Below are 27274 nucleotides of genomic sequence, written 5' to 3' on the forward strand. Positions count from 1 at the left end.
CAAACAGGAGTCAGCAGATAGTCATCGGCATCATTAATGCACAAATGGATTCCACATTTTGACCTTGAAAGATCAGCTGCTTTGCGAGTTGTCAGCGTCTTGCCTTGCTGTTTAGATTACTGTTGTTCTATAAATCACAAGATCACAAGATAATGATGGCCAAGGAAAGCCATTTGTTTCATCCATCCAGATCTCCCGCCCATTGTAGCCACATTGTTCAATGTTGTGTTTCAGTTCACCATTCACACATTGATCAACAGACATAGTGGCACGCTCTTTTGAAGCAACCTTTTGCTTCAATGTGGGATGAATGGACCTCAATATGCTGCACCATGCACTTTCACAATGTCTTCAGACATGCTCATTCTCCCCCCTAGATAGGATGTAATTCTTTACCACCTCTACCTCCTAGAAGGACAAGGGCAGCAGGCACATGGGAACACCATCTCCTCCAAGTTCCCCTCCAAGTTACACACCATCCTGACTTGGAAATATATCGCTATTTCTTCATCAGGGTTGGGCCAAAATCCTGCAATTCCCTCCCTGACAACACTGTGGGAGTAACTTCACCACATGGACTGCAGCGGTTCAGAAGCTGGCTCACCACTACCTTCTCAAGGGTAATTAGGGATGGGCAATAAATGCTGGCCTTTCCTGCGATGCCCTCATCCCAGGAATGAATACAAAAAGTGAATATTGACACCACTGTGTCAGCCAATGAGTTGGAGGCATGGTGGTACTTATAGCAGCACTCACAGCAAACAGCTTCTATTTACTCAGCAAACAGCAAACAGAGTCTATTTACTCAGCAAACCACAAACAGAGTCTGTCTACTCAGCAAACAGCAAACAGAGTCTACTTACTCAGCAAATAGCAAACAGAATCTATTTAAACAGATACTCTATGAGCTGCAGCAAACAGAACTCTTGACCGAAACTACAGCAACGTCTCCCGGTAAAAGCAGGCTGATTTCTCCAGCAAAATGCAGTGAGTGGACAATAGTTATATAATACAAATTGTGTGCGTGAAATCAATCCCAGTCACTTACAACAATGACTGACAGGGGGAGTTAACCAATCAGCAGATTGTTTGCTGTAAAATAGACTCTGTTTGCTGTGAGTCCTGGTGCAAGTCCCGCCCCTGCCTCCAGCTCATTGGCTGACACGGTGGTGTCAACACTCATTTATATTAATAATGGCAAAAGTTGGCAGCGAGTGTAAGATTTTTAATGTAGATGTTATGCAATTGTTTTGCTTGTACACTGGAAGGTCGTAAGAAATAGCTGTTAGATTCAAAGATGGGTTTTAATTCTTAGAACAGAGACTGAGAACATGCAGCCGGGAACAGAGAGCAGAAATGCCAGCAAGGTTGAATAACAAGCATCTAAAGACAAATAGAAGTGATAAGGGAATCGTGAAATGAAAAACAACACAGGGTGGTGGGATAATAGGCAAAAATGGAGCAGAAAAGTCATAAAATGTCCTTAAAGAAACATAACAAAACATTCCTCAGAAAGATAAGAGGGAGGCCCTGTCAGCCATGCGGAAAGGGACGGCGAGGGATGCCTTCCCGCTTCACAATTGGACAATAGGATGGGGGATCAAACGATTGACACCAGGTGATTACCAGCCCACCGAAATAACTATAAATATAGACGACTGAGAGAGGAAATCAGGCAGTCAGGGGCGAAGGCTTCCCCGAGGTGGCTACGGCCTAACACCTTGGTCAAGTATAGCCTCTGAGGTGGCTGATGGCCTAACACCTCCAACAGCTTGAGGGACGACCCAATGGAAGTGACTGCTGCAGCAGACTGCAGGAATCCACCCAGTTCAAGACCATTGTACTGCCTCCCTGTCCGTCTGGTCGTGGCATTCCGATTCGGGAGTCGTAGATCGCTCCTACTGTATTGATTTGTATGTGGGTTCAATGACGACACATTGTTGAAAGAGAATGTCTTTTAATCTAAGGTTTGTTCATCTAAGTTAACAGCATTACAGGAGACACCATCTTAGAGATCCATCTAAAACGAAACTAAAACTAAACTGCTTGTCTCTCACATGCCCTCTGCTGGTCAGGCATAAATAATCAATCAGGCAAATATGCTGGTAAGGCATAAATAATCAAACAGGCAAATACCATCACTATTTGCTGATATCATTACATCTCCCTTTCTTAAAACAAAAGTATTTTACTTTTATCTAACATGTTTTCTTTGTATTACTCTGCATTTTAACTTTAACACTTAATGAACTTGCATTATCATTATCATAATCAAGGTTTTTTAACCTTGTTTTCTGTGTTCACATGAAATATGTAAATACACTAAAACTTGAAAAGAGAATAAAATAACATTACTTCCTTCTATAACAAGAGTCCTTAAACTTGCTCAATGAGTCTCTCAGGAGGCTTCACGCGTCTTGGGGATTTTCTGGTTGATTGTCCTTGAATCTGAGTTGTTGCCTCAGATGATGATTTCTCAGCTGTGTGATCAGGTTGTTCAACAGTATCAGTCTTTTGACCTGCTGTGTGATCAGGTTGTTCAACAGTATCAGTCTTTTGACCTGCTGTGGCTGGTCCCATGAGAAGATCTCGACGATTTCTTCGCAGAACAGCACCCTCATCTGTCTGAATGGTGTATGATCTTGGCTGTACTTCACTCAGGACAGTTCCCTTCTGAGTCCATATGTTTGTTTTGTCTTTGAACCTTACTTGGTCACCAGTGTGGAGTTCAGGTAGGTTTTGTGTTCCTCTGTCATAGTAGTACTTTTGCTTTTCTTTCTGTTGTTCTTTGAACTTCCTCACTTTCTCCCCCTCTTTTGTTTTCAGGAGGTTCTCCGGGATGGGTAGGTTTGACCTTAGCAGATGTCCCATAAGGAGTTGGGCTGGTGACATACCACACTCGAGCGGCGTTGTGCGGTATACAAGCATGGCTGGTAGAAGTCAGTTCCACTGTCTTTTGCCTTGTACATCAGTCTTTTCACTGTCTGGACCGATTTTTCCACTAGTCCATTGGACTGTGGAAAGTGAGGACTTGACGTTGTGTGGACAAAATCCCACTCTTTGGCAAAGTGTCGGAAACTTGCATTGTAAAACTGGGGTCCGTTGTCTGTGAAGACCTCGCTTGCCATGCCATGTCTGGAGAATATGGCTTTCATACATGTTATCACAACATCTGCAGTGGTGGTGTACAGTCTACAAACCTCTGGATACAGGGAGTAATAGTCTGTGACTACAAGATAGTCCTTCCCTTGACATATGAATAGGTCAGCGCCTACCTTCTGGTAAGGTCTGTCTGGCGCTGGGTGTAGCTTTAGTGGTTCTACCGGATTGCTTGCCCGATATTTCAGGCATATTGTGCAGTTTGACACTTCATTTGTCACATCTTGGTTGATTCGTGGCCAGTACATCACCTCTCGTGCTCTTTTCTTACACTTTTCGATTCCCAGATGTCCTCCATGGATCCTTTTTAGCATCTCTTTTCTCAGACTCTTTGGGATAACTATTTTACTTCCTTTGTAGATGATGTCTTCGACCACTGATAGTTCCGCCCTGCAGTTCCAGTACTCTGCCATGTCAGGTGAGCAGTCTTGCTTCATGTTGGGCCATCCATCCAAGATGCTTTTCCTCAGTCGTCTCATTGTTTCATCTTTGTTTGTCTCAGTCTTTATGAGCTCCGTTTTTGCATCTGCTATGGGCAGTGCACTTGTGATCATGTCCACGTAGGCGTTCACTTTTTCATCCATTTTGGTGTTTGCGGGCTCACTTGGGTCTACAGCTCTGGACAACGTGTCTGCTGTATACATCAGCTTACCCGGTGTGTACGCAACATTCAGTGTATAGCGTTGCAGCCTGATCATCATTCTTTGTATTCTAAGCGGACAGCTATTTAGTGGCTTTTGGAACAATGCAATCAAGGGCTTATGGTCAGTGTCTACACTGATTGCTTGTCCTGACACAAACTGGTGAAATCTTTCACAGGCGTATGTGATGCTGAGCAGCTCCTTTTCTATTTGAGCATATCGCGTCTCCGCGTCTGTCATTGAGCGCGATGCATATGCAATAGGTTGCCAGTAGTCATATTTTTGCAGAAGAACTGCACCGAGCCCACTCTGTGATGCATCTGATGATATCTTGATGGGTCTCGCTGGGTCATAAAACCTCAGAACTGGTTCCTCTGTGAGCAGTTTCTTTAGATCGCTCCATGACTTCTCATGCTCATGATTCCATTCCCATTCTATGTTCTTTTCATTTAGTCGTCTCAGTGGCGCCATCTTTTCTGAGAGGTTGGATATGAATTTACCCATGTAGTTGATCATTCCATTAAACCTCTGCACGTCCTTTTTGCATTGTGGCTTTGGCATATTCTCAATGGCAGACACCTTTCTGGGATCTGGTCTGATGCCCTCACTGCTAAGGATATCTCCCACGAATGTCAGTTCTGTCACCCCGAGCTGGTATTTCTCTCTATTCAGCTTCAGGTTTGTTTTCCTTGTTGCTTCCAGCACTTTTTTCAGACTCTCGTCATGCTCAGTTCTCGTGGTTCCCCATACTATGATGTCATCCATTGAGGTATCAACTCCCTTCAGGTGCTCATAGATCATATGGATAGTTTTGTGATACACTTCAGGAGCTGAGGCAATGCCAAATGGTAACCTTAGGAATCTGTATCTGCCAAATGGACTGTTGAACGTGCACAGTCTTGAACTTGCTTCGTCCAGTTTCATCTGCCAAAATCCTGACGATGCATCTAACTTGCTGAAATACTTTGCATTTGCAAACTGTGGCATGATTTCCTCACGTGTAGGAAGCTTGAAGTGCTCTCTCTTTATTGCTCTGTTTAGATCTCTTGGATCCAGGCAAATTCTGAGCTTTCCATTCTTTTTGTCCACAACGACGAGGGAACTCACCCACCCAGTTGGCTCATCTATCTTCTGAATCACGTTCAGGCTTTCCATCCTGTCCAACTCTGCCTTCAGTTGCTTTTGAAGAGCAAACGGAACTTTTCTGCATGGATGTATGACCGTTGGCATACTTTTATCTACTCTGATCGTGTGTTCTCCTGGAAGGCAGCCTAGACCCTTAAATAGGTCGTTGTACTCTTTCCACAATGAGGACTCTCTTTGCCAGGTTCAGTCTCTCACAGGCTATTAAACCTAGTATGGCTTGCACATCCTTTGGCACCACGATTAATGCTAGCGTGTGCTCTCTGCCCTTGTGTGTTACTTTGACAATGCATCTTCCTTTCACTGGTATATCAGTACCTGAGTATCCTGTCACTTTCACTTTTATTCCATGTATCTTTGGTCTGGGTCTAATTTTCTTAAAATCAGTCTCTGATATCACATTAACTTGTGCTCCAGTATCCAATTTAAATGGAATGTGTATGTCATTCACTTTTAGTGTCAACATCCAGTCTCTTTTTTCTTCTTTGTTTTCAGACACAACATCCACATAGAACTCCTCTATCTCGCTTTCATCTACTGTATGGACCTTGCTTTGTTGCGCTTGGTTCTTGCAGCAACGGGCATAATGGTTGTTTTTTGTTGCAACTATTGCATGTTTTACCATATGCTGGACACTTTTTTGGTGGATGCTGTGTACCGCATCGACTACATGACTTTCGATTGCTCCTTTCATTTTTATTTGCTGGCCACGCCTCTTTTTTCACATTGGCGCTCTTTTTGTTAAACGGTTTGTGTCCGTTCTTACTCACTGCATCCACGTTGCAGCTACTGTCACTGAACAGCTCCTTTGCCTGTGACTTCACAGTCTCTGTAGCCCTACACAGTGCTATGGCTTTTCCCAGGTCTAGATCTTGCTCTTTAGCAGTCTTTCCCTTAGACCATTATCTGGAATACCACACACCAGTCTGTCTTTTATCAGCGAGTCTGTCAGTCCCCGAAATTCACATGTTTTGCTTCAGTTCAGTCACATACTGATCAATAGTCTCTCCCGTTTTCTGTACACATGTGAAAAATCTGTGCCTCTCAAATGTCACGTTACGTTTAGGTATGCAGTAGGCCTCAAACTGTTCCATTATTTTATCTAGCTTCATTTTGTCTCCATCAGCAGTGAATGTGAAGTTATTATACACCTCCAGCGCTTCATCACCCACGACATGTAAGAACACTGACGCTTTCATTTTATCACTTTTCTCGTCAGCTCCGACTGCTGATAAATACAACTCCAAACGTTGTTTGAACCTTCTCCAATTTTCAGCCACATTACCTGTCAACTGAAGCTTCGCCGGTGGGTGTAAACCTTCCATTTTTTCACTTCGTTAGCTATTCTCCAATGGTAAGTAACGATGTTCTCTTTTGGCTTGCTAATATGTGGAGAGCTGTTTTAACTTCAGATTTTTCCTCTTCATCTCTTTCAATCACTTCTGACACCATGTATTGATTTGTATGTGGGTTTAATGACGACACATTGTTGAAAGAGAATGTCTTTTAATCTAATGTTTGTTCATCTAAGTTAACAGCATTACAGGAGACACCATCTTAGAGATCCATCTAAAACGAAACTAAAACTAAACTGCTTGTCTCTCACATGCCCTCTGCTGGTCAGGCATAAATAATCAATCAGGCAAATATGCTGGTAAGGCATAAATAATCAAACAGGCAAATACCATCACTATTTGCTGATATCATTACACCTACTGTCATGGGTTTTATGTCTGTTATACTCAGCTTACACCATATGTAATACCTGATTATGATTTAAAACTGTAGCTCTTTAATAAAAAGCCTTGCAACTCCTAAAACCCTTTGGGCAACCTGTGTGTGGCCTGTGATCCTAATCTTACAAAGGTGCTGCTCTCGGAATCTCCGCCCCTGCTTTCCGTCGCCTGCTTGAGTATAACCAGTCTCCCTGCTTGAAGAAACAAAAAGTTTAGAGTTACTACAACTTTCTTTGAAACTTTTGAGCGGCCTGGGTGAAAATTGAAATTCGATAGTATTCAGAGGGTTAATTTTAAAAAGCTAATCCTCCTGTGTAGTTTAATTCATTGGACCAAACAATGATGCACCGTGCAGCTGCAAAAATGTTCAAGGAACTCCTGGAATTCAGTTAATTAAGCACATCAGTTTCTTAATGTGATCAATTTTAATTAAACGGAATTTTAATTGAGATCCTCCTGGTCTGTGGAGAGTAGTTGCTCGTTCTGTAAAGCATGTGCTGCCAGTGTGACTGGTTTCACTTCAGCTTTTCTGGCACCTAATTAAAACGGATAGATTCTCAAGCCTTTGTACTCAAGTGGTTTTCATTTCATGACTATTAATGATTTTAATGAACTGAACTAATTCAGCAGTTTCCATCTCAGTGTGTTAAGCCACCGATCATCACAACTTTAGCCCTGTAATGAGTTTCCAGCTCCTAACAGTGGCAATTGATCGGATTGAACGATTTGTGTGTCGCAGCCCGGAGAACACATCCTGGGTCAGTAAAATGAAAGTCCTTCTTTACGGTGTGTTCGAGCTGCAGGTTATTAAATTTTACTAGTGCCACAGATTTATCATCTGTAAATTCCTTTTATTATAGGAGTCTGTGTGTAGATTTGTTTCCTTGTTTCACCAATCACTCGGCTGTACTTTGCTCGATTCATCATTGCTGTGCATTGTGTAGGGGACAGTGGGTTCCAAGAGACTGGCTAAGTAAGCCTGCCTCAGAAACAGACAAATTCTTTCTTTCTTTTGTCTGTCTGTCTGTCTGTCTGTCTGTGTCTGTCTGTCTGTCTGTCTGTATCTATCTATCTATCTATCTATCTATCTATCTATCTATCTATCTATCTATCTATCTCTCTATCTATCATCTATCTATCTATCTATCTATCTATCTATCTATCTATCTATCTATCTATCTATCTATCTATCTACCTATCTCTCTCTCTCTCTCTCTCTCTCCCACTCTCTATCTATCTATCTATCTATCTCTCTCTCTATCTCTCTATCTCTCAATCACCAGGAGCGTGATAGAATACTCTCCACAAACGTAATGGGTACAGTGGGGCAGTGTGTACCATCTCAAGGATGCACTGCAACCACTCGCCAAGGATTCTTCGACAGCACCTCCCAAACCCGCGAGGTCTAACACCTAGAAGGACAAGGGCAGCAGGCGCATGGGAACACCACCCCCTCCCAGTTCCCCTCCAAGTTACACCATCCCGACTTGGAAATATATCGGCCATCCCTTCATCGTCGCTGGGTCAAAATCCTAGAACTCCCTCCCAGACAGCACCATGGAAAGCACCTTCACCACACGGACTGCAGCGGTTCAAGAAGAAGGCCAACCCGGGATGTGCAATAAATGCTGGCCTTGCCAGCGACGTCCACATCCCATGAATGAATTAAAAATATCTATCTATCTATCTATATATATATTTATAAGATTCTACATAAGATCCTGCAGGGTTTAAATCAACTGTGTCGAGAAGCTAGTTAAGATGCAGGAAATCCAAACTGATCCAGACCAAACTCAAACAAAACCAAAATACTGCAGATGCTGGAAATCTGAAATAAAAACAGAAAATGCTGGAAGCACTCAGCTGGCCTGGCAGCATCTGTGGAGAGAGAAACAGAGTTAACGTTTCAGGCCAATGATCTTTCATCAGAATAAGAATAAGAATAATCGCTGGTTATTGCTCAAAGTCTGAACATTCACATATGTTTCATTATATTTTATTATGAGACATTGAAACTTTTTTCTACAATGTAGTATTAACGGTTTAATAATCTACCTGTTTCCATCACTATTTTTATGCTCGCAATCTTATCTAGGCACCCATTTACTGTTTACCAAGCCTTACTTCCTGTTATGCTTTTGTGACTTTTTGCCATTATAAATTCCTATCTCCACATTTAGAATGGAAACTGCCCATGTAAGCATGTCACATTGTAATTACACCCTCCTGCCAGTAGTGGCACTGTAGCACCATAGTTTGGTGCTTCCCGGCTCCTCAGCCTGTACTGCAGACAATACCCTACACTCCAACCAACTCTACTTCTCTTCTCCCCTAATTGCTGCAAGTTCTGCAACCAATCATGACTGCCAACACTGGTCCAGTATTAGCCCTGCCCTCTAACCACACTTCACCTGAAGACTCGTGGTGAGTGACTAACTTTTATTTCAAAAAATTGAATCACAGGCCAGCAAGCTTTGATCTAATTACTTGGAATTCTTCTTTAATTTTTCACCAAAGGGCGGTGGAAGCAGATTCAACAGCAACTTTCAAAAGGGAATTGGATAAATACATGAAGGGGAAAAATTTGCAAGGCTACGAGGAATGAGACTAATTGGAGAGTGACGTGCCTCAATAACTTCAAGACTCGAAGTTAGCAGAATAAAACAAGGCTTTTATTAGCAAAGAAAAGATGCCGGTGGCTGCACCTAGCTTCACCTGGCGTGCTGCTGTTCTACTGCAGGACAAGCCTGGACTTGTCTTAAGTAGGGCCAGGTATGGGCGGAGCTGACACACAAAGGGGGCGGTGCCCTATACACAATACAAGGTACAAACAATATATACAGTTAACTACAGAGTCTGATGAATGACATATTTCATCACATTCACCCCTTCTACAGATTTAGTCTGTCCGGGGGTGTGATAGTCCTCTGTGACCGATGTAACGGTTGCGGTGCCGCGGGTGCCAGCTGGGTGTCCCGGGTGGTCTCCTGGGTCTCTGCCGGGGGCGCCACCGGGGTTGTTGACGGAGTAGGTGGTGGGGGAGTAGGTGGTGGGGGTACCGTTGGCTGGTGTTCTTCCGGGGGTGATGAAAAATTAGTGGGTGGAGTGGGTGGGTAATAGTTGTTGTGGTTGTTGTTGTTGTTGTTGAAGTCGTTGTCGTTGTTGCTGTTGTTACTAGCTGGGGCGAGGTCTTTTATGGACACAGTGTCCTCCCGTCCATCGGCGTGCCGGACATATGCATATTGTGGGTTGGCGTGGAGCAGGTGCACTGGCTCCACGAGGGGGTCCGTCTTGTGGCCCCTCACATGCTTCCGCAGGAGTACCAGACCTGGGGTGGAGAGCCATGACGGTATGGATACGCCTGAGGTGGATTTCCGGGGAAACACAAACATTAGCTCATGAGGCGTGGCATTAGTGGCGGTACACAATAGTGACCGTATTGAGTGGAGCACATCTGGGAGGACTTCCTGCCAGCGGGAGATAGGGAGGCCCTTGGTCCTTAGAGTTAGGGTGACTGCCCTCCATACTGTCCCGTTCTCTCGCTCCACCTGACCATTACCCCGGGGGTTGTAGCTGGTGGTACGGCTCGTGGCAATCCCCTTGGATAGCATGTACTGGCGTAGCTCTTCACTCATGAAGGCCGCCCCCCTATCCGTGTGGATATAGCTTGGCATACCAAACAGGCAGAACAGGCTGTTGAGGCATTTAATGACCGTGGCGCTGGTCATGTCTGGGCAGGGGAAGGCGAATGGGAAACGGGAGTATTCGTCCACAATGTTCAGGAAGTAAACATTGTGGTCGACGGATGGGAGGGGGCCCTTGAAATCTAGGCTAAGCCGCTCAAAGGGCCGTGTAGCTTTGATTAGGTGGGCTCTATCAGGGCGGTAGAACCGAGGCTTGCACTCAGCGCAAGTGCGGCAGTTCCTGGTCAGAGACCGAACTTCCTCAATCAGGTAGGGTAAGTTGCGGGACTTTATGAAGTGGAACAGCCGTGTGACCCCTGGGTGGCAGAGGTCGTTGTGGAGGGTCTGTAGCTGATCCCCGGTGGCGTTGGCACACATCCCTCGTGAGAGGGCGTCGGGGGATTCGTTAAGGGCCCCCGGCCGGTATATGATGTCGTACTCGAAGGTGGAGAGCTCGATCCGCCACCTAAGAATCTTATCATTTTTAATCTTCCCCCTCTGTTTATTATTGAACATAAACGCTACCGACCGCTGGTCGGTAAGTAGGGTGAAGCGTTTGCCGGCTAGGTAGTGGCGCCAGTGGCGCACTGCCTCCACGATGGCTTGGGCCTCCTTTTCCACGGAGGAGTGTCTGATCTCAGGCCCCTGGAGGGTCCTCGAGAAGAAAGCTACGGGCCGCCCTGCCTGGTTGAGGGTGGCCGCCAAGGCAAAGTCAGACGCATCACTTTCCACTTGAAAGGGAGTGTTCTCGTCCACTGCCTGTAGCGTGGCCCCCTCAATATCCTGCTTAATGCTTTTGAAGGCAGCATGGGCCTCAGCAGAGAGCGGGAAAGAGGATGCTTTCAAGAGGGGACGGGCTTTACCGGAGTAGTTAGGGACCCATTGGGCATAATATGAGAATAACCCCAGGCACCTTTTCAGGGCTTTGGGAGTGTTGGGCAGGGGCAGCTCCCGTAGGGGGCGCAATTGGTCGGGGTCTGGTCCGATTTCCCCATTCTCCACCACGCTGCCTGGTATGCAAAGGCGCGTGGAGTTGAAAATGCACTTGTCCTCGTTGTAGGTGAGGTTGAGTTTTTGTGCGGTTTTCAGAAACCTCGCGAGGTTTGAGTCGTGGTCCTGTTGGTTGTGGCCGCAGATGGTGACGTTGTCAAGATAGGGGAAGGTTGCCTGCAAGTGGTGGTCATCGACTATGCGGTCCATCTCCCTCTGAAAGACCGAGACCCCATTCGTCACCCCAAAGGGGACTCTGAGGAACTGGTAGAGGCGTCCGTTTGCCTCGAAGGCAGTGTACGAACGGTCCTCTGGCCTGATAGGGAGCTGGTGGTACGCTGACTTGAGGTCGATGGTGGAGAACACCCGGTATTGGGCGATTTGGTTCACCATCTCGGATATGCGGGGTAGCGGGTAGGCGTCTAGTTGGGTATAGGTGTTGACTGTTTGACTATAGTCAATCACCATCCGCTTCTTCTCGCTACCCCTCACCACCACCACTTGGGCGCGCCACGGGCTGTTGCTGCGTTCAATAATGCGCTCCTTCTGGAGCCTGTCTACCTCGGTCGCGATAAACCGCCTGTCCTCCCAGCTGTACCTCCTGCTTTTGGTCGCTATTGGCCAGCAGTTAGGGGTAAGGTTCGCGAATAGCGAAGGCGGCTTTACCTTCAGGGTAGCCAGACTGCACACTGTGAGGGGCGGCTGGGTCCCACCGAAATTGAGCATGATGCTTTGGTGGTGGCACTGAAAATCCAGGCCCAAGATCACGCTCACACATAAATCTTTCATAATTAACAGTTTAAAATTATTATATACAGTGTCTTTAACGGACAATCGTACCGCGCAGTAACCCGCAATAGTCGATATCTGGGTTTTGTCGGCCATAGAGATCCTGCCCTGAGTAGGGACTATAGTTAGAGAGAGTCGTTGTACCAGATCAGGGTGAATGAAGCTCTCTGTGCTCCCGCTGTCAATTAAACATTTAACCTTGTGCCCGTTTACCTCAATGTCCACCATCGATTTGGATAGTGGGTGCGGTCTGGACTGGTCCACTGTGATCGACGCCACTGTAGGGCCCTGATCGGGACAAGATGGTGGGCCACACGAGGCCGGGTAAGATGGCGTCCACGCTGTCTGCTCGCGAGATGGCGGACCCCACGAGGTCGGACAAGATGGCGTCCAAGATGGCCACTCCCACGGCGCGCACGCGGCGGTGGCGGTTTTGCCTGCGGGGTTCCCTCTGCACACCTTCCCAAAGTGCCCCTTCTTACCGCACTTAAAGCAGGTGGTGCCTTTCGCCGGGCACAGGTTCCTGGTGTACTTCGGCTGCCCGCAGAAGTAGCATTTGGGGCCCCGATGCGTCGCGGCGGTCGGAGGGCTTCTGGGGGGAGAGCAGGGCCCCGACGGTGTTGGGCTACCGGGCGGGGAAGCAGAGGCGGCGTGGGCCGCGCGGCCTGCCGAGTAGGAGTCAGAGTTCTTCTGAGCCACATCCAACGATCGCGCTGTGTCCACAGCCTGTGTCAGATCTAGGCCCGTTTTCTCTAGCAGTCTCTGCCGGATATAATTAGAGCTAAGGCCTGCGATAAAGGCATCCCGAATCAGCTCGTCTGTGTATACCGTGGCTTTCACGTCTTTGCATTTGCAGTCTTTGCCAAGCACTTTTAGGGTGACTAGAAAGTCCTCTAGCGACTCTCCGGGTCGCTGTGTGCAGGTAGCAAGCAGGTGCCTGGCGTACACTTCGTTGGTAGGCCGCTGATAGTGGGCCTTTAGGATGTTGCAGGCATCCAGGTAGCTGGCGGCGTCTTGCATGAGTGGAAAAACCCGGTGGCTTACCCGATTCTGTAGGATCCCGAGTTTCACATCTCCGGTGGCTGTTGAGGCTGTGACGGCTTCGGAGTTGGCCATAAAGAATTCCAAGCACTGGAACCAGTGTCCAAACCGTGCCGATGCATCCGAAGCATGCGGGTCCAAATCCAAGCGTTCCGGTTTCAAAAGTTGATCCATCGTTAAAAGTTTGCTAATAAAATTGACGTGCCTCAATAACTTCAAGACTCGAAGTTAGCAGAATAAAACAAGGCTTTTATTAGCAAAGAAAAGATGCCGGTGGCTGCACCTAGCTTCACCTGGCGTGCTGCTGTTCTACTGCAGGACAAGCCTGGACTTGTCTTAAGTAGGGCCAGGTATGGGCGGAGCCGACACACAAAGGGGGCGGTGCCCTATACACAATACAAGGTACAAACACCGGAGCAGGCAATACAATATATACAGTTAACTACAGAGTCTGATGAATGACATATTTCATCACAGAGAGCTCTTTCAGAAAGCTGGCACAGGCACGATGGGCCGACTGGCCTCCTTCTTTGCTGTATCATTCTATGATTCTATGTCTGTTTGGGGGGGACGGGGAGGGATGAGGAAATATGAACTAATTCCTCTCTCAATACCAGTAAGTGTCAGTTCTAACGATATTCGATGTGACTAAGGTATAGTCTGTATGCCAAGCAGCACACTGAGATGTTTCACCTTCCTGTTTTCCCCAAAGTACGGATATTGCCAGGGGAAATACTGCGCTGTCAGCTTTTATCAGGGCCGCATGTTGTGGATGATGTGATCTGCAAGGGCAGTGTGGTACTGCACGTCTTGGCTCTGTGTTTACCATCCAGGGTAATGAGGATATGACTCATGTGAGAAGGGATGATTTCTGCAGTATCCCTAGGGCAGGGATAGTGGGGGGTGGGGGTGAGCGGAAACAGATCAGAATAAAGCTTATTATTGAGTGAAGATGAGAATGCGATCATAAAACTTAAGCCCCGAAAATCTTGCTCTGTGATGAGAGCAAGAAGATTCACCAGCCTGTCTGGCAAAGCCAGGAATACTGACGCAATTTGCGGGAAGGCTCGGTGTGCATGGGCAGGGAATGTGGTTAAGGGCTGTAGAAGAAAACAGTGCTGGGAAGAAGAGTGTCTCACCTCCTGACTCACCAAAGCCTTTCCACCATCTACAAGGCACAAGTCAGGAGTGTGATGGAATACTCTCCACTTGCCTGGATGAGTGCAACTCCAACAACACTCCAGAAGCTCGACACCATCCAGGACAAAGCAGCCCGCTTGATTGGCACCCCATCCATCACCTTAAACATTCACTCCCTCCACCACCATACCGTGGCTGCAGTGTGTACCATCTACAAGATGCACTGCAGCAACTCACCAAGGCTTCTTTGACAGCACCTCCCAAACCCGCGACCTCCGCCACCTAGAAGGACAAGGGCAGCAGACGCATGGGAACACCGCCACCTCCAAGTTCCCCTCCAACTCACACACCATCCTGACTTAGAAATATATCGCCGATCCTTCATCGTCGCTGGGACAAAATCCTGGAACTCCCTCCCTAACAGCACTGTGGGAGCACCTTCACCACACGGACTGCAGCGGTTCAAGAAGGCGACTCAGCACTACCTTTCTCAAGGGCAACTAGGGATGGGCAATAAATGTTGGCTTCGCCAGCAACACCTGCATCCCATGAACAAATAAAAAGTAGATTAGGACATATTAAAACGTGAAATCATTCTTTAACGGAGCGAAGGAGCCTTTCTGGAGAAGTGAAAAGGATTTGTGTGCAAAGACTCCTCGGAGGACTGTAAACTCATCCAACTTAAACGTTACTGCCCGTATAAATATAAAACAGAGACTGCTAAAATTTAAACAGGTTCTTCTGGAATATAATACGATGAATTAACTCTGTGGCTGTACGTGCACGTGAGCCTGGAAATGGCAGTAAGCTCCATTAGCCGATGAACACTTTAACAGGTTCGTATGATGCCCGTTGTTATAACAGAAGCATTAAACGTCACGAAAATAAAGAAAGGCTTGCATTTACTATAGAGCCTTTCACGACATCCCAAAGTGCTTTACAGGCAATAAAGTACTTTTTTTGAAATGGAGCAGCCAATTTGCGCACAGCAAGCTCCCACAAACAGCAACGTGGTAATGATAAATGTGTTTTTTTTTAGTGATGTTGGTTGTTTTCCAGGACACCAGGGATAACTCTTTTATATCCAACCTGAGAGGGCAGACAGGGCCTCAGTTTAACTTCTTATCTGAAAGACGGCACCTCAGTATTGACCAGGAGCGTCAGCCTAGATTTTGGAGCTAAAGGGCTGGATTTTCATTGAGAAGTCGGGTAGGAGGCAGGACTACAACTTTCGGGGTTGTAGTCCCGCCTCCATCGAGTTCTAGCCAACCCACGCGATTTTGACTTGATTGACCTTGTTGAGCCCACCCAGCGGGTTCAGCAGGCCAATTAAGGGCCACCCGGCAACAGGTGACGTTTACAGATTGATATTTCATCTGTCAAGACCTTTTGACAGATGAAATATCAGCGTTTCACAGCTGTTTGAAGCTGTCAAACACTGACAATCTGTACACTAAGTTAATTCCTTCCTCTCAGGATGATTTAGAGATCTCCCCGCAACAGAAAGCTGAATGCTGCAATTTTTAACAGCTCGCAACCATTCTACTTTCTGTGCCGGTGAGATGAGGGACTCCCGAGACCGGAAGGAAGGAAGGCTGTAAAAGTAAGTAAAGATTAGTAGAATTTCTTTAAACACTTTACACAGACCAAACACACTTACCTCTGCACTCATGCACCCATCACTCACCTGAACACCGGACATCTCGACCCCTCCAAGCCCTTCATCCCGACGGTCCGCCTCCTCTAACTTGGCGTGGTTTGGAGCCGTCGGGAATCCCACACTTCAACATTAAAAATAGGGATTAGGCTAAAAACTGCCTGTTAACAGGCAGTTAATGGGCACTAATCCCCTTCCTGCCTCGGGGAGGCGGGTCCCAGTACGGGGCGGGTACCCGCCTCCTTTGAAGCTGGCATGGAGGTGGGTTGGGGACCCCCGATTTCGGGATTTTAACCCCCCGCACACCTCCAATCCCGCCTCCACGGCCCAATGAAAATCCTGCCCAAAGTCTCTGGCCGGGGACTTGAACCCACAGCCGTCAGACAGCCAGAGGGGCGAGTGGCTGCCCACTGAGCCATTATCAGAGTTAGCGATGGAAGCAGCGACCAGGTCAACATTTCGAAATCACCCGTTAGGCTAGAATGGTACCAGGGATGAGGAACTTCACTTCTGTGGAGCGACGAGAGAAACTGGGATTGTTCCTCTTGGAGCAGGGAAGGTTAAGAGGAGATTTAAAAGAGGTGTTCAAAATCATGACGGGTTTTGATAGTTAATAAGTAGAAACTGTTTCCACTGGCAGGAGAGTGAATAACCAGAGGTCACAGATTTTTTTTGTCTTTTAATACACCTGTGAAGCGCCTTGGGACATTTTACCATGTTAAAGGTGCTATATAAATACAAGTTGTTGTTGTTGTAATTGGCTAAAGAACCATTGGGGAGATGAGGGGGAAACACTTACTCAGCGAGTTGTTGTGATCTGGAATGCGCTGCCTGAAAGGGCGGTGGAAGCAGATTCAATAGTAACTTTCAAAAGGGAATTGGATAAATTATTCAAGGGGGAAATATTGCAGGGCTCCGGGGAAAGAGCGGGGGAGAGTGGGACTAACTGGAGAGCTCTTTCAGAGAGCCGGCACAGGCACGATGGGCCGAATGGGCTCCTTCTGCGCAGTAAGATTCTTCGATTCTATAAAAGTTTAAACAGACGGTTGAAGGAAAGGGGGAAGAAAGCAGTACGGGAACAGGGAGCGTGGTTAGGAATGCTGCTCATGTGCGGGATGAACAGCAACATGGACTGCCCGGGCCGAACGGCCTGGTTCCACGTTGTAAGTTCTATGTAATTCCACTAAAACAGCGGGCTCAAGCATGGTATCAGTGCGTTAATCATTCATTCCCCAGCAGTAATTTCTAGGCTGTGTCAGAGGACGAAGCAGAAAGTGTCTTTTGAGCTGTCATATCACCGAGGTTCAAAACTCCAAAGTTGTTTTCATTACTGTTGTGCGATCAATAAATCAGTTGTTCTTTTTGAAGAAACCAAGTGGTGTCTAGAGGATTATTCATTGATTGGTGTCAAAGATATCTCTGGCACCAGGGGGTAGGCACACGATGCATTGGCAACTGTTTTGACGGCTGATGGCGGGGTCACGGAATCACTCAACGTAACCATGGTGAAGTGTAGGGCCACCATCGCTTGTTGGACATAATATTGGAGGTTCCATCAATTGGCCCCCCACCCCAGCTGGTACAACAGCCCTTTCCCCCCTGCACCCACCCCACCCCACCCCACCCCACCTTAGTACTGCCCCTCTGACAGTGCAGCACTCCCTCAGTACTGCCCTTCCGACAGTGCAGCGCTCCCTCAGTACTGCCCCTCCGACAGTGCAGTGCTCCCTCAGTACTGCCCCTCCGACAGTGCAGCACTCCCTCAGTACTGCCCTTCCGACAGTGCAGCAGTCCCTCAGTACTGCCCCTCCGACAGTGCAGCGTTCCCTCAGTATTGCCCCTCCGACAGTGCAGCGCTCCCTCAGTACTGCCCCTCCGACAGTGCAGCAGAGCCTCTGTACTGCCCCTCCGACAGTGCAGCACTCCCTCAGTACTGCACCACCAACAGTGCAGCGATCCCTCAGTACTGCCCCTTCGACAGTGCTGCGCTCCCTCAGTACTGCCTCTCCGACAGTGCAGCAGTCACTTAGTACTGCCCATCTGACAGTGCAGCGCTCCCTCAGTACTGCCCCACCGACAGTGCAGCGCTCCCTCAGTACTGCCCCTCCGACAGTGCAGCACTCCCTCAGTACTGACACTCCGACAGTGCAGCGATCCCTCAGTACTGCCCCTCCGACAGTGCTGCGCTCCCTCAGTACTGCCTCTCCGACAGTGCAGCAGTCACTTAGTACTGCCGATCCGACAGTGCAGCGCTCCCTCAGTACTGCCCCACCGACAGTGCAGCGCTCCCTCAGTACTGCCCCTCCGACAGTGCAGCACTCCCTCAGTACTGACACTCCGACAGTGCAGCGTTCCCTCAGTATTGCCCCTCCGACAGTGCAGCGCTCCCTCAGTACTGCCCCTCTGACAGTGCAGCAGAGCCTCTGTACTGCCCCTCCGACAGTGCAGCACTCTCTCAGTACTGCCCCACCAACAGTGCAGCGATCCCTCAGTACTGCCCCTCCGACAGTGCTGCGCTCCCTCAGTACTGCCTCTCCGACAGTGCAGCAGTCACTTAGTACTGACACTGCGACAGTGCAGCGCTCCCTCAGTACTGCCCTTCCGACAGTGCAGCAGTCACTTACTACTGCACATCCGACAGTGCAGCACTCCCTCAGTACTGCCCCACCGACAGTGCAGCGCTCCCTCAGTACTGCCCCCCCCGACAGTGCAGCACTCCCTCAGTACTGACACTCCGACAGTGCAGCGCTCCCTCAGTACTGCCCCACCAACAGTGCAGCGCTCCCTCAGTACTGCCCCTCCGACAGTGCTGCGCTCCCTCAGTACTGCCCCTCCGACAGTGCAGCGCTCCCTCAGCACTGCCCCTCCGACAGTGCAGCGCTCCTTCAGCACTGCCCCTCCGACAGTGCAGCAGTCCCTCAGTACTGCCCCTCCGACAGTGCAGCACTCCCTCAGTACTGCCCCTCCGACAGTGCAGCAGTCACTTAGTACTGCCCATCCGACAGTGCAGCGCTCCCTCAGTACTGCCCCTCCGACAGTGCAGCACTCCCTCAGTACTGCCCCACCGACAGTGCAGCGCTCCCTCAGTACTACCCCTCCGACAGTGCAGCACTCCCTCAGTACTGACACTCCGACAGTGCAGCACTCCCTCAGTACTGCCCCACTGACAGTGCAGCACTCTCTCAGTACTGCCCCACCAACAGTGCAGCGATCCCTCAGTACTGCCCCTCCGACAGTGCTGCGCTCCCTCAGTACTGCCTCTCCGACAGTGCAGCAGTCACTTAGTACTGGCACTCCGACAGTGCAGCGCTCCCTCAGTACTGCCCTTCCGACAGTGCAGCAGTCACTTACTACTGCACATCCGACAGTGCAGCACTCCCTCAGTACTGCCCCACCGACAGTGCAGCGCTCCCTCAGTACTGCCCCCCCCGACAGTGCAGCACTCCCTCAGTACTGACACTCCGACAGTGCAGCGCTCCCTCAGTACTGCCCCACCAACAGTGCAGCGCTCCCTCAGTACTGCCCCTCCGACAGTGCTGCGCTCCCTCAGTACTGCCCCTCCGACAGTGCAGCGCTCCCTCAGCACTGCCCCTCCGACAGTGCAGCGCTCCTTCAGCACTGCCCCTCCGACAGTGCAGCAGTCCCTCAGTACTGCCCCTCCGACAGTGCAGCACTCCCTCAGTACTGCCCCTCCGACAGTGCAGCAGTCACTTAGTACTGCCCATCCGACAGTGCAGCGCTCCCTCAGTACTGCCCCTCCGACAGTGCAGCACTCCCTCAGTACTGCCCCACCGACAGTGCAGCGCTCCCTCAGTACTACCCCTCCGACAGTGCAGCACTCCCTCAGTACTGACACTCCGACAGTGCAGCACTCCCTCAGTACTGCCCCACCGACAGTGCAACGCTGCCTCAGTACTGCCCCTCCGACAGTGCAGCGCTCCCTCAGTACTGCCCCTCCGACAGTGCAGCGCTCCCTCAGTACTGCCCCTCTGACAGTGCAGCGCTCCCTCAGTACTGCCCCTCCAACAGTGCAGCGCTCCCTCAGTACTGCCCCACCGACAGTGCAGCGCTCCCTCAGTGCTGCCCCTCCGACAGTGCAGCACTCCCTCAGTACTGACACTCCGACAGTGCAGCGCTCCCTCAGTACTGCCCCTCCGACAGTGCAGCAGTCACTTAGTACTGCACATCCGACAGTGCAGCGCTCCCTCAGTACTGCCCCACCGACAGTGCAGCGCTCCCTCAGTACTGCCCCCCCGACAGTGCAGCACTCCCTCAGTACTGACACTCCGACAGTGCAGCGCTCCCTCAGTACTGCCCCACCAACAGTGCAGCGCTCCCTCAGTACTGCCCCTCCGACAGTGCTGCGCTCCCTCAGTACTGCCCCTCCGACAGTGCAGCGCTCCCTCAGTACTGCCCCTCCGACAGTGCAGCGCTCCCTCAGTACTGCCCCTCCGACAGTGCAGCGCTCCTTCAGCACTGCCCCTCCAACAGTGCAGCAGTCCCTCAGTACTGCCCCTCCGACAGTGCAGCACTCCCTCAGTACTGCCCCACTGACAGTGCAGCGCTCCCTCAGTACTACCCCTCCGACAGTGCAGCACTCCCTCAGTACTGACACTCCGACAGTGCAGCGCTCCCTCAGTACTGCCCCTCCGACAGTGCAGCAGTCCTTCAGTACTGCACCTCCGACAGTGCAGCGCTCCCTCAGTACTGCCCCTCTGGCAGTGCAGCGCTCCCTCAACACTGCCCCTCCGACAGTGCAGCACTCCCTCAGTACTGTCCCTCCGACAGTGCTGCGCTCCCTCAGTACTGCCCCACCAACAGTGCAGCGCTCCCTCAGTATTGCCCCTCCGACAGTGCTGCACTCCTCAGTACTGCCCCTCCGACAGTTCAGCGCCCCCTCAGTACTGCCCCTCTGACAATGCAGCTCTCCCTCAGTGCTGCCCCTCCGACAGTGCAGCGCTCCCTCGGTACTGCCCCTCCGACAGTGCAGCGCTCCCTCAGTACTGCCCCTCCGACAGTGCAGCACTCCCTCAGTACTGCCCCTCCGACAGTGCGGCGCTCCCTCTGTACTGCCCCTCCGACAGTGCGGCGCTCCCTCAGTACTGCGTTGGAGTGTCAGCCTAGGGCAATCCTGGAGGTTTGGCAGCCCCAGTGATTGCCAATACGCCCCAGATGTACAGTGCCTGACCCGGTCAGGTTTTCCGGGATCCAGCAACCTGCAGGATGTGGGTGGGCTGCTACTCCAATGTCAGCACAGCTGGGGTGACCCTAGGAACAGGAGCAAGTCCATTCATCCCCTCAAGCTTGTTCCCGCCATTCAATCAGATCGTGGTTGATCTGTATCTCAACTCCCTTTAAATAGCAAGGCGGGAAGCCTCAGGGTACACGACGATATAGACGGGATGGTTAGATGGGCGGAACAGTGGCAAATGGAATTGAACCCTGAAAAGTGTGAGTTGATGCATTTTGGGAGGACTAACAAGGCAAAGGTATACACAATGAATGGTCGGACCTTAGGAAGGACAGAGGATCAGAGGGACCTTGGTGTGCATGTACATAGATCTCTGAAGGCAGCAGGACAGGTAGATAAGGTAGTTAAAAAGGCATTTGGGATACTTGCATTCATTAGCCGAGGCATAGAATATAAGAGCAGGGAGGCTATGATGGAGCTGTACAAATCGGTAGTTAGGCCACAGCTGGAATACTGTGTGCAGTTCTGGTCGCCATACTACAGGAGGGATGTGATTGCATTAGAGAGGGTACAGAGGAGATTCACCAGGATGTTACCTGGGCTGGAGCGCTTCAGCTATGAAGAGAGACTGGACAGGCTGGGGTTATTTTCCTTAGAGCAGAGAAGGCTGAGGGGGGACCTGATTGAGGTGTACAAAATTATGAGGGGCATAGATAGGGTAGATAGAAAGGAACTTTTCCCCTTAGTAGAGTGGTCAATAACCAGGGGGCATAGTTTCAAGGTAAGGGGCAGGAGGTTTAGAGGGGATTTGAGAAAAGACTTTTTCATCCAGAGGGTGGTTGAAATCTGGAACTCACTGCCTGAAAGGGTGGTAGAGGCAGGAACCCTCACAGCATTCAAGAAGCATTTAGATGAGCACTTGAAACGCCATAGCATACAAGGCTACGGACCAAGTGCTGGAAAATGGGATTAGAATAGACAGGGCTTGATGGCCAGCATGGACACGGTGGGCCGAAGGGCCTCTTTCTGTGCTGTATAACTCTATGACTCTAGGGCCTAGAAATTCGGTTGGTAGCGCCGCTGCTGAGCGCCTAAAGAGGCCTAGAATTGGGGCGATACCCTATGTTGGGGCGGTCGCTATGAAGATAGCGACAACTCAGATATTGACTATACATTTAGCGCCTGCGCTAAGTGTTTGCGCGCGCCCGCGAGCGCAAGCAGATCATGACGTCATTTCAGTGTGCAACGCCTTTTAAGAGTGCCTGAGCGCATATTGGGTGGCGCCCGGAGCCTTAACGCCTAGCGCTATTAGTGACAGTTCGAGGGAGGGCTAGCAGGCCCTTCTCGGAGTAGGAGGGCGCTATTTAAAGGGGACAGCTCTAGTGCAGAAGCTTCAGCCACTTGGCCTGCTCATTGCGATCGTTGCTGGAGAGAGTTGGCGAGCTACTGTGGAGCAGAGTTTTGGGAATTTAGCTTTAGTGTACTTGGGACCTTCAAACCTGTCCGAAGCACTTGCAGCACTACACCTAAAAGCCTTTTGACCAACTGGCATCGGAATGGGAGCTGCTTTGGAGGGCGACGGCCTCATGGCCCAACACTGTGAAGGGGCAGAGAGACGGCGGGAGAGAGGGCCGGGATTGGCCAGAAGGAGGAGGGGCAATGGAGGTCGGCCAATCCGACGGGATGCTGCGAGGGTCTTTAGGCAACAGGTGTCAAGCCTTGACATGTCGGAGGAGCAGTGTTTGCGAAGGCTCCGATTCTGGAGGGACATTGTTACTGATCTGTGCCACCTGCTTGGTCAGGATCCGCAGCCGCGTGAACGGTGCAGAACCTCTCTGTCCGTGATCGCTAAACTGACAGATGGCCTCAATTTTTATGCCAACGGATCCTTTCAGTCAGCCATTGGGGACATTGCGACTATCGCTCAGTTTGCAGTCCACTGTTGCATCCGGCAAGTTACAGATGCCCTTTATAGGCGAAGGCGTCAATTCATGACCTTCCCTCTGACCCTGCACAAGCAGGCGGAGCGCGCGCAGGGTATCGCTTCTATTGCGGACTTCCCCATGGTGCAGGGGGCGACTGACAGCACACACGTGGCTTTGAGGGCGCCATGCCAGCATCCTTAGGACTTCCGCAACCGCAAGGGGTTCCACTCCCTCAACGTGCAGCTGGTCTGTGACCACCGCCAAATCATCATGGCAGTCACCGCGCATTTCCCAGGGTGCAGCCACGATGCCTTTGTCCTGCGGTTGACCTCAGTTTGTAACCTTTTTGAGGGGCTGGCTCGAACACGAGGCTGGCTTACTGGGGACAAGGGCTATCCTCTCTGCCCATGGCTGATGACAACACTCCGTGTGGCTGACACCCTAGCAGAAGAGCTGATCAGCACCGGCCATCAGGCGACCAGGCACAGTAAACAGCACACTATTGATGTTCTCAAAAAGTGTTTCCGATGTCTGGAACATTCGGGGGGGGATCCCTGCAGTACTCGCTGCAGCAAGTGGGACACATCGTCGTCGTCTGCTGCATGCTCCACAACTTGGCGAATCGACACACCCAGCCAATTCCAGCTGTCCCTCAACGACCAGCAGAGCAGGCGGAGGAGGAGGAGGATGAGGAGGAGGATGAGGAGGAGGAAGAGCAGGCGGAGGAGGAGGAGGAGTAAGAGCAGGCGGAGGAGGAGGAGAAGGAGGAGGAAGATGGAAGGGCTCCTGAAAGTGGAAGGGCCATACGTCAGAGGCTCATCAGGACTACTTTCGAGACCCCTGTGGCGGAATGATGAGAGTCTTAACTCCTGCGTACTTTGGATGTTTGACGGCCTCTGAATGCCAGCATCACTGAAAGTAGTCACGTGCACCATGCCACATTGAAACTTCTGTTTATTGTCACAAAAGTCTTTCATTACAGCAAAACAACGTAATGTCAACAGAAACCATAAGTAACAAAATAACTGTGAACTCTTCGTCAAAGCCGCAAAACTCAACAAACCTTGTGCAAATATAACAACAGGTGAGGGTGTCCTTGAATTTGGACAAAGAAACGACTCAGCACCTCCCTCTACAACTGGCCCCTTGAGGGAGAACGACTTCTCTTTCGCGCCCGGCCCCTTCCCTCCCTGCTGCTCCTACGTAATTGGACCCCAGTGGCGGGCTCAAGGCTGGGGGACGCCTGCTGACTGTGTGGAAGCACAGAAGCCCCTGAGGAACGGCCTGGCCGACCTCTGGGCTTGGAAGGTGCGGACGCAGGATGCTTGATGTGACCATGGCTGGAAGCAGTGTGCCCTGCAGGTGGTGGCAGCTGCACTGCAGACGTCCCAGCGCTGGCATGTGCAATGGTCTCCTGCCGAGAGAGGACACCTGCACCATGGTCGGATGACACACTGGCTACCTGAGGGGAGCGGCTCGGCTCATCCGCCACAATCGCATGCTTCACTGATTCCTGGCCTTGTATGGGACTGGAAGGGCCCAGGGTGATCCTAACTGATGCAGAGAGGGTGGCTGCAGTGAGAGATCGCATTGCCTCAATCTGGGTGTGGAGGAGCCCAGCAAGTGACTGTGTGGCAACAGTGAGGACCTGTGTGCCAGGTGCCAGTGCTTCAGAGAAGCCCTGGACAGTTCTTCCCATTGCTTCGGACAAGGCAGGTGCCAACCGCTCCACTGCCTCGGACAAGCCCTGGACAGACCTTTCCAGGGATTGTCCGAAGCCCTGAACAGTCCTTTCCATAGCGGCCTCAAAGCCCTGGACAGTCCTCTCCATTGTTGGGCCGAATCCCTGGATAGTCCTGTCCATTGTTGCCCCGAAGCCCTGGATAGACCTGTCCATTGTTGCCCTGAAGCCCTGGAGAGTCCTGTCCATTGTTGCCCCAAAGCCCTGGAGAGTCCTCTCCATTGTTGCCCCGAAGTCCAACATACTCTTAGCCAATGAATCTATTGACTCAGGCATCTTCTCCACTGCAGCCATCAGCTCCGTGTGTCTGAGCCGGGCCTGTTTGCTCATTTCAGCCATGTGACGCACCTCCTCTGCACTCTGTGCAGCAGTCATCACTACCTGCCTTGCCCTCCGGGGAGACGGTGGCCGAACTTGCCTATCCCCCTTGCGTTGTTGCATGCCGCTTGTTCCGGCAACTGGTTCATCCTCAGAGCACCCCCCTCTCCCCTCCAGGGGACTACTATCCCCAGTCTGTAGATGTGTCCGCTCCCCGGATTCTGCAACGGCTGGTCCGGATTCCTCCTGCTCCTCGCCTCCGGTGGCACTGGCAGTGGCAGCTTCAGTGCGTTGAGCCCGAGTTGGTGCTGATTCATCTGAAAGCAGGGAGGTGGAAGAGTGGCTTTAGCAAAAGGACAGGTTTGCTGAAAGGCATGCCAGATTGCGGCAAGGCTCTGACATGGCTGCACACTGAGGATGCATGCTGGCGGGGGGACCAAGTGGAAGGCAACAGGTGAAAAAGGTGAGAGTCTTACCCTCGCTGTCGGTAATGGGATCGGCAGATGCAGTGGTCACAGGACCAGACAGACGTCCTCCAAGAATCTGGTGCACTCTCTCCTCCAGATCCGTGAGAGTGACCACTTGTGGAGGTCCGCCACCGGTTCGATGCTGCTCCTTTCGGATCGTCGCCAGCTTGGACTGCAGGGGAAAGAAGGGGAAGTTCTGTAACATGATGCCTTGAGAGATCATCTCATGCCCCCCATGGTGCAAGAGCCCTTACATGAGGCCTTGAGAGATCATCTCATGCCCCCCATGGTGCAAGAGCCCTTACATGAGGCCTTGAGACATCATCGCATGCCCTCCATGGTGAAAGAGCCCTTACATGAGGCCTTGAGACATCTGTCCATGTGTGTGCCCAGAAAGGGCCATGGGTGCTTGCTGACAGATGGCCATTGGGGCATCATGGCAACAGGGTGCCCGAAGTCAGCTGCAGATGGAGGGAATCAGAAGTTTGCTAAACCATCACTCACCCTAATGATCCGTGTGAGGTCGTTGAATTTCTTCCTGCACCGAACAGGGGTCCTGGTCGCCATGCTGCTGGAGTTGACCCTCACAGCAACCTCCCTCCAAGATCGTCGGTAAGCCTTCTGATGCGGCATCTTGCCATTGTCCGGATACAGGACATCTCGACGGCGCTCAACTGCAGCCACCAACTGGTCCAGAGCCTCAGTGCTGAAACGCTCTGCTCTCTGTCTAACCTTCTCCATGCTCAACAAGTTTCTAACGCCAGAGAAGGGCGAGCGCCGAATCTGAGGCCTACAAGGTGTTGGGTGTTGAAGCTCAGGCTGACTGACCCACCCCTTTAAGAGCCGGCCGGCGCCTGGAAGTCTCGTGGTTTCCCGTAATTGAGATCACCTGCGCTGCGCCCGTCCGCGTCGATATTGGGTAGCGCCTGAACTTTTGCGCCTTAGGAGCACCGTGCAACGGCTGAATTAGCGCCTCAATCCCCTTTGGGGGCGATGCAACCCAATATCTCGCCAGGCAGCGATAAGTTTCGTCTGGCTATAAACTTTGCGCACCGCCAGTTCTAGCGCCTCAAGCGGGGCTATACCCAATTTCTAGGCCTATGACTCTATTACCCGGCATATCCCGTGATATCCTCGCCCAAAAAAATCTATCGATCTCGGCCTCGAAAGCTTCAATTGACCCCTAGCGTCCACAGCCTTCTCGGAAGAAACACTGTGAAGCAACAGTCAACAAAGCAAATAGATCATTCAATTATATTGCAAAGGAAACGTCATCCTTTAATTGTATAGTGGTCTGGTCAATCCGCACATTGTGTTATAGGGACAAAGGAACAGGAGGAGGCCATTTAGCCCCTCGAGCCTGTTCTGCCATTCAGTGAGATCATGGCTGATCTGTATCCTAACTCCATCTACCCGCCTTGGTTCCGTAACCCTTAATACCCTTGCCCAACAAAAACCTATCAATCTCAGTTTTGAAATTTTCATTTGAACCCCCCAGCCTCAACAGCTTTTTATGGGAGGGAGAGAGAATGGGCCGGATATTCCGAGCCCTACGGGTGGGTACGAGCTGTGTACCCACCTGTAGGGTCATCGGAAATGCCGGTTACAGGCATGCACTGCGCACGCGCTGAAAACCGACATTTCCGATCTGTC

Source organism: Somniosus microcephalus, chromosome 15, assembly GCF_052327205.1.
Source record: "Somniosus microcephalus isolate GS21.2 chromosome 15, FLI_Smic_1.0, whole genome shotgun sequence".
NCBI lineage: Eukaryota > Metazoa > Chordata > Chondrichthyes > Squaliformes > Somniosidae > Somniosus > Somniosus microcephalus.